Source organism: Lycorma delicatula, chromosome 7 (assembly GCF_047948215.1).
Source record: "Lycorma delicatula isolate Av1 chromosome 7, ASM4794821v1, whole genome shotgun sequence".
Lineage (NCBI taxonomy): Eukaryota > Metazoa > Arthropoda > Insecta > Hemiptera > Fulgoridae > Lycorma > Lycorma delicatula.
This window is the reverse complement of record NC_134461.1, coordinates 31,435,377-31,444,762: the sequence shown is the minus strand read 5'-3', so window position 1 is coordinate 31,444,762 and position 9,386 is coordinate 31,435,377.

The following is a 9,386-nucleotide window of genomic DNA, read 5'->3' as shown; positions in this document are numbered from 1 at the left end:
AGTACTTTCACATGCATTTACTAATATGAATAACTGATGTAATTTGATTAAGAAAATAACAATAATACAACTAACTACTTATTTGACAGAAAAATAATGGTCAATAGGTTTTTGTTCCATTCTTGGGTGAGATCAAACACGACGTCTTGAAGAGAAGATTTGTTTCTTTTAAACAGTTTAAATAGGCATATTTTCCGATTTACTCAATACACTGTACAATAGACTGTTTTGTAATTTGTTTTAACCATCTTTGATCCATCAACTGAATGAATGATAGCCATAACTTTTGGCGGAAGAGATAAAACCCATAGAATATTATGGGCTGGCCTAGTTGTTTACAAAGTTCAGCTTTGGCTGAACTTTGTAAACATCTAGTGGTAGTGTACTTCCACTTTGGGGATGAGAGACATAAACGAGAGGAGGGTCATAAAACTTCGGTCTGCCCAATTTGTGTTAAACGCATACATCTTCTGATGGATAATCAGCTCTCTTTAAATTGTAAGTATTGTGCGTGTTATGAGAGAGCTGTCATAATGAATTGCTGTCAATTCTACCACATATATTTCCCAATAACAATAATAATAACAAGTTTCGTGTGTCATCCTATAAACAATTTGACAATCGATTAATCATCAAAGGAATAGAATATCCCGTTTGTTTTAAAGATGTTGATAAATTTGAAGCACAAAACCCAAATATTGGTGTTAATGTCTTGTGTTATGATATTGAAGACGACAAAGAATCATTTAATCCTAATGATGTATATATAAAACGTGTGAATAATAATCGAAAAAATGTCGTTTTGTTATTATTATTAGCTAAAGTTAAATTAATTCGCTCCCATTATACTCTAATAAATAAGACAAACGAATATAAAGGTTTGTCAAGGATGTTGATTGGTAACAATAAAAGTCGTAGAAATTGTGAATATTGCCCCTACTGTTTTCATTGTTTTTAAATCATGGTCAAGTGAAAGGGAAGGTAAAGAAAAGCTTGCAAAACATATTGAAGATTGTAAAGAAGGAAATGTTAAGAGAGTTACAATGCCAAAGGAATGGATTGGCGTAGGAGAGAATCGTAGACGAGGAAATGTAGTATCGTTTAAAGACTATTCTTCAACATTACGGGTGCCATTTGTTCTATATGAAGATTTCGAATCATTTATAATTACAAGAAGAGATAACCCATCGAAGCGTTTTATGATGATTTAAAGAGAGAAAACATCTTTGATTATGATTATAGACATGTGCAAAACGTTTGGAATAGTTTTAAAATTGTTAAAAATATAATGTATAAGTATCATGGGGATGAAATTAGTATTGAGTGATTTCTAAATATTAGGGTGATTTGGAAGATTATTATTGACCCTAATGATATGGGGTAATTTAATATAGGTGATAGGGATTATATTTGGGATAATTATACATTTTGTTAAAATTCAGTAAGTATTTTAATGTAAAATATTAGTTTTGGACACTAAAGATGATCTTTCGTTACTGATGTTTGTTTAGATAAATTTTTTTTAAATTATGCTTTACAAGACCGTTGTTTTTTTTTTTTTTACTCTCTTAAACAGGTTTACTTATGATAATTATTGTATTGTCTATATATTGTCTACAGTATTGTCTTTTGGTTTTAGAATATTCGTTGATATATTCCTTTTTTATTTTTATTCTTATAGGTTATTTTATTTATGATTATTATTTTCTAGTTGTTTATTTAGTTTTTGGTGTATGTGATGCTGATTTTTTATCTAAAGTTTATATTTTTTGTTATTTTCTTTGATTTTGGATTTTATTTTTGTTGATTTATTTTTCGAGTGTAGATTGATTTCTTAATGTTTATTAATTTTTGGGTGAGGTTAACAGTCTGAACGTTTAAGAGCATGATTTTTTTAAATTTTCTATACCCTTTTTGGTTCTTTCCCAATTTTATTTCAATTTTTTATTTAAACAGCGTTTATAGTTATTTTAATTATTTATTTTTTGATTTTCTTGTTAATAATTATTTAATATTTATTATTTTATTTTATTTTTTAATTAAGTTTCCATTATTTGGATTTCATTAACCATTATTTAGGGCTCATGTAGAGACTCCTACACCAGGTTCTACAGTTTTAGCTGGTGTTGTATTAAAATTAGGGGGTTATGGAATTATTGTTCAGGTTATATTTATTATTTTTAAATAGATATGGTTATTTTTTTGTTAGTGTTTGTTTATTTGGTTGTTTTTATAACAGATTATTGTGTATAGTTCAAAGAGATTGAAGGTTCTTTTGAACCTTCAAATTTGCACTTAAATGCAAAGGGGGATGGCATTGCGCAGATTTAAGATGGCGAGATCGCCATGCGTAGGGGTTTGGATGTTGTATTGTTGCAACATCCTCTGTTGTATCCGGTGAACTGCTAAATTTTTCTGGTTTGATAAGTTTTTATATTTGTCTTATATTTGTTTTGTTTTGTTTTTATATTTGTCTGCTGCAATGTGCAGAAAGGAACTTCATTCGACAGTTTGCTAACGATCATAACATTGTTGACCGTGTGGATGAACACACCTTGCATCTGTATGTTGCAAGTTCATATTTGCGATACAGATATCCTGCTGATCACCATATTGAGTTCTGGTATAATATACTATGATTCTCAGGTGCCAGTCGATTATCTGTTTGTGTGGATGCGAACGCTATGATATAATTGAGGGCTTTTTTGCACAACATCATTTGGAGGTAAGTAATGTACCTGGTGAGTGTACCACGGTGTTTGGCTGTGAAGTGGCAAGTGGACGTAACTTTTTCTCAAACACGAAAAATATTCCAAGTCCTCATTGAGACAATCATAAGGGGGATCACTTTTTCTAATTTATCTCACTTCATGTTCGTCCCAGACCAAAGCCCTCCCTGATCTCTACCGATCCGGGCTTCTGCTATCTCCTGAACCCAAATTCAAAAAAACCCAAAAATTACCCCCACCCCCAAAAACACTTTGCCAGGAAAAATCTTTTCGTTTATAGGAGTTTCACGCCATTTCTGACTTATCCGATCATTGTCCCAAAATACCCTACCCAAAAAAAAAAGGTGAAATGCTTTGATACGACAAGATATGGCCTGGTGAATATTTTTTTGGGGGAGGGTGGAATTTTTGGGTTTTTCTGGATTTATGGTCAGGAGATAGCAGTGGCTCGGATCGGTGGAGATCAAAGGGGGTTTTTATGTGCGATGAACAGGAAGTGAGAAAAATTAGAAAAACTGATCTCCCTTATAATTTTCTCTGTGAGGACTTGGAATATTTTTCGTGTTCGAAATATCGATATGCCTACTCGCCGCATAACCATTTAGCACGAGTGTTCTGCATGCTTGAGTAGCTTGGACTTCAACCTCTGACCACGACCCTCCTTCTACCAGCAGGAGACCACCCTCAGCCAGGTTGTTGTCTTCGAGATGAGTTCTGAATTATTTTAAGGCGTCTTATTGTAGGGCAGATTGTTTGGTGACTTCTCTTCGCGTAAGATCACAGGTTATAGATGTTCAACGTTGTTACAAATGCAGCCAGTTTCGACACGCAGCTGAACTGTTAACACTGTTACACTGTTCTGGAGACTAAAGGTCATGTCTTATCAAGTACCATGTAAGTCTACGGTTCACCATTCTCTTTATTACTTTGCATAAGATGATAGTCAAGGAGATAGGGCGTTAGTTTGAGGAGATTGTTTTGTCTTTACAAGGTTTAAGTACTGGTACTACAACGGATTCAGACTTGTGCAAAGAACAAACCATTATAATTGCTCAATAGGCGTTGTAACACCAAATGACAATACTCCTATCAACAGTTTCACTACCGTAAAGCGCTTTTAAATGATGAAAAATATTCGTAGGATTTACATTATCTGCTGTTAAAAATTCTATCACTGTGCGCTCCTTTAACCGTGTTGACATATTGGCCGTACTTGACTCCATTTTAACTGCTACTGAAACAAACCGGTGAACCGATTTCAACGCATTATCAAAGGTTTGTGGAGGGGGATTTTTGCTATCATGTGTTGCCACGCCCAACTTGATAGTACATTTCGTTTCCGTGTAGCACGCAAGTGTACAAAATTTATCAGCTTAGCCTCGTATTATGAGTAAGATAAATGATTTAGTTTTTATAAATTACACAGTTAAAGTACAAAAATATTCCAGACTTTAAGTTTCATAATTTATGTAATAATTATTAAAAATAAACAAGTATATGTTATAATAACGGAATTATTGATAATTTACTCTGAAATTAATCAAATTTTTATGAAGTCAAATGAATGGTGAAGGCTATGTGAAATTCTATTCAGATATTTTGAGTTGACAATGCCTATCAACAATATGTTAATACATCCATCTATCACTGGACGCCTTTAGATTTGATTTTAAAATAGATAAGAGCATTAGAAATAATATATGTACGAGGAATAGGAATTCAGGATAATGAATGTAAATAAATCAACTTTGAAAAACCTTAATTTATTTTATCATATAAAAAGAGTGATATGAATTAATTTACTAATTAACAGTTATAAATAATTAATTATGCTAAAATGAAAAATGCAATGGTCTAGATGAAAATTAATTTAATTTAAAAAAATAAAAACTATATTAAAATTAATTTATTATTTTATTTACAGGTATTATCATTAACAATATATATTTTTTCTTTTAAATAAGAAGGTAAATAATTAATTATTTAATAAGACTTGTTATAAAGCATAGACATCAGAAAAAATACTCCTATAGAATAATATAAAATATTTGAAAGTTGGCATCATTGTTAATTTTTTATTCCGTACAATGATATTAATAATTTATAGAATAGTTTTCAAGTACCCACACCTTTAATCAGTTTAAATTTTACCCGATGCTGAATTATTATGCAAATAAATGCGTAGAACATTTCAGCCAGTTTAACCCGTATATGAACCTTTATTATTTCATGTATTTATTATTATACGACTTATTTACGTTATTATAATATTAGGCCTATTAAATAAGATATAATATTTATAATGTCATAACAGGCTATCTTAACATTAATATTATTATATACACACAATAAAGAAGGCACTAATAAACACACATATAATTGAAAAATAAGTATAAAACTAAATTTAAAACATATGACTACAAAAAAATCCAAGTGTATATAATTTTAAATATTCAATACTGGTTGAAAATTTTGAAATTGTTTATTATAAAATTATTTTTTATAAAATAGAAGTATTATTTTTAATTATTTAATTATATTTATAAAAACTTTAAAAGAATACATTTGAGTAAATTAAGTTCATATAATTATAATTCAATAAGAAGACTGCCTACGCTATTGTTACAACCTACAAACATTGCCATAGGATTGCCAAACCGATTTATATCTGTAATGCATAAAAAATAAAGTATTAGAAATGCCAGTCAATTTCTGTTACTGACATTTATCTGGATGATTCAAGAATGCCTAAGGCTGCTTCAGCAAACTGTGATTTACCAGATTCCTTAGTTGACTGATCAGTTTCATTAATGAGGCATAAGTGTAAATATAAAAAACTGGTTATCAGTATGGTTCTAAAATGAAACTAGTCAATGAAATATAATTTATTTTTTTAAAAATGATTTAATATTCTATTTACTTTACTCTTAATAAAATAAACTAATCATTAAATTTAATACAATAAAAAATGTTTTTCCTTCTACCTTATAATTTCTGTGAAAGATTTATTTTAATATAATGGCTTAGAGTAGCTTTTAATTCAATTATGTTGCATTTGGTCTTAATTATATTTAATTTGAGCTTTTACACTATTAGAGGACTGAAAATTGAACAACTGCTAAGTATGTATAAGAAATTTTTTTTTAAATCTGTTGGTAAGTCAGTTAGTTATAATAAATTTTTCATTTTGATTGTACAAATTTAACATTAGTCTCTTATCAAAATATTTCTATTCCAGTAGTTCAGCTATATCAGATTCATCTCTATTACCCAGAAAGTGTCACAGGTATTCAAATTCAGATATAAACAACAATTTACTTGAATGTGAAACACCAGGGAGTTGTTTAACAAAAATCATAATATATATTTTTTTAAACACACCTGAGACCAGCTGATCTAGAAAAAATTACTTAACATTTAAACACTTAATTTAATATTAAGTTAATAGAGTAAAGAAAAACACACAAACTTTGAACTGATTTGTACAATCAGACATAAATTACAGACTGGAAAATATATGAAAATTTTCATCCTGTTTAATATGGATGCTTATCTACAATTTGTGTTAAAATTTTATTCTTACATTTCATAAAGCTAACTGAATAAATTGACTTAGGTGGAAAATTCACTTTTAAAATTGTTTTAACAAAGATTGAAACTAAGTTCAAATTAATCAAATACAAGTATTATGACAAGAAATTCTGAAATATGTAACTTAAATAAAAAGAGTTTAAGCAAAAAAGGTTCTCCTGATATCAAATGGCAAGTCAGGTAGAACCTAAAATAAATAAATCAACCCTTTCAAACAGCATACATATATTGATGAAATCAATCTATGTATGTTGAGATGAACCAGGTTTGTATAATTGTATAAGGGTTACTCTTTTTATTTATTATTTTTTATTCTTTATCAAATTTATCCTGATTAAGAATTTAAATTGTTAAATTCATAAAAATAAAGTGACAAACAAAAATAAAATAAAATAAAAATTCACAAAATAATCTTTACTTTAAGGTTACTACAAAGTGTCTATAGGTACTTTTCATTTAATTTTATTATAAAAATAAAATGACATCACAACCAAAAGTAAAAAAAGTAAAATTGAAAATTACCATTTAAAGCAGTTCATTTTTTAGATATGGTAAGCAGATTGATTGAAACATTTTTAGATTTTTTGAGGTTGTAAATTTTATTTTAAACATTTACATACTTCATAACTTTAGTATATAATAAATTGTACTTTAATAACCAGTTTTTCTGTACAGGATATAAACAGCACTTCATAATATTCTAGAAAATTTAAATAAGGGTATAAAAATAAGATTTTTAAAATTAAAAAAAGTCAAGAATTCTTTTTTGCATACATCTACTTACAAATACACTTATAATATACTTTGTGGATATATCTACTTACAAAATTGATTTGAAATAAATAGAAAACCTACAAATTAAAAAATTCATTTAAAATAATGTGATTTAATATTTTTAAGATTTTATCATTTACATTCAGAAACAGGATTAGAAAAAAAATACATACCAATTAATAATGCATAACAATTAAAAAAAAATTAAAGCAAGTACAACAGCTATAGGTTTCTTATTTTTATACTAAAAAAAAAAACGATGAGGAAAGTTTTGTATAAAAGAAAAGGTTTGAGTCTTGATACCACTTTTGTAAAAATAGTTGAAACTAAATAAACATTCCTTATAAAATGCTTACATTCTGAAAATATTACATAAATTTTTTCTTGGTAAAATATTTAATAATTTAATTTTTTATTGAATTGAACTTAAAATAAAACACTAATTCCAAATAAAAATTCTATTTTTCTTATTGTATCTTCAATATTAAAAAAGGAATATTCATATTATAACTTACTAGGTGAATATTTACCGAATTTTTGACTGAATATGTTTATTATATATAAACTGAGATAAATCTCTTTTAAAAATTTTAAATATATATTGTTATTTTCAAAAATTACAACAAAATTTGAGAATATTCAAATATTTACTGCTTTTCAGTCTACTTCATAGTTTATTACAAAGACGATTTCAAAACAGAAAATGAAAATTATATTAGAGGATTTTAATAAAATTAAAATTTAGCATTTTTGCATGTAAATGAAAAGACCTAATATGTTTTTAAAAAGGTGCAGGCATATTAAAAAAAAACAAAAAAAAAAACACATATAGATAAACACTGGTGTTAAATGGTACTGAAATAAGTAAAAATTATTCATAAAAGTAAGTAAATTTGATTAATTTCAAATTGTCTTTACAAGAATTATATCTAATCTATGGTCCATAAGTGACTGAACAAAAAAAAAATCAAGCCATATCAGAACGAACCTTAAAAGACAATGTCACTGTATGATTGAAAGGAATGATCCATTCTACTGTATGATTGGTGGATAAAAACAAAAATCATTCTCCAATAAGTGACAAAAATTTAGTATATATCCACGGGTTTAATTATAGTTATTTATACAGATACTTAAATAGTAGTATTTTTAGTAGAAAACAAATTCATTAACGTTTTAACAAATCAAACTTTTGTGGTCTCCCTAAAACCATAGAAACTGTCAGCTGGCTCTTTTTTTGATTAATTAGCAATAATTTAAATTATATTTAACAATTTGAAAAAAATTGCATGCTGTAAAACATGATGCAAACATTTTTTAATAAAATAAATTGTTTAAGGTTTCATCCATTTTAAAAATTATCATTAAGCCTATGTTTATGTAGTCTAAATTATATGGGAAAATTTCAAAATGTAGGCACTTATGATGGTAACCACTGTTTTTGGACAAAATTTTTTTTATGTACCAAAACACTACAGTATTAATAGTACTTTGTATTATACATTATTTTTACTCTTAATATTGTACATTTATAAATTCATTGAGAAGATAAATAAATAAATAAAAAAATAATAAATTTTTAATTTTCCAGTTATTTTAGGATGTATTGGTAAAGGTGTGGTATATACCTGATAAATATCATACATCTGTTTGAAACTTCATTGAATTAAATGCTCCTGTTAACACAGCTAAAATTTCATGTAAATAGGCTGTGGTTTTTTTGTTTTCTGTCTTTTTATTCTTTTAGTGGACCTCAAAACTAAATTGACAATTTGCTATATTTAAGTTGATATTACTACAAAAGTTATTATTTATAATCCTTGGCTTAACTTGCTATAAATTTTCCAGATTCTAGCTGGGAATACAGCCCAGGACCTTCGTTGTAGCAGGAATACAGGAATACACTAACACCGTTCCTGCTGAGGAGCCAGTTACAGTTTTTTAAAACTAAATTATTTCTAGTTATTATTTTATTAATTCAAACAAGATATGTTTAAAGTAAATTTACACATGATGATTACTAAATTTAAGTAGGTAGTTTTTACTGTTTTTAAGAAATATATTAAAAAAATTAACTAATAGAGTTTAATTTATTTCCTTAACACATTTTATTATCTTTATTATTAATTCCCTTTCTTGTTTGTTAAAATCTTAATAAGCATTTGTCTAAATCCAGTAGTCACATCACAATTTGTCTAATTTCATAATTTTCTCATATAAATAAATTTGATCATTTACTATATTTTTAATAAAAAAAAAGTAACATAAATACAACAGGCATGTATAAAGCTT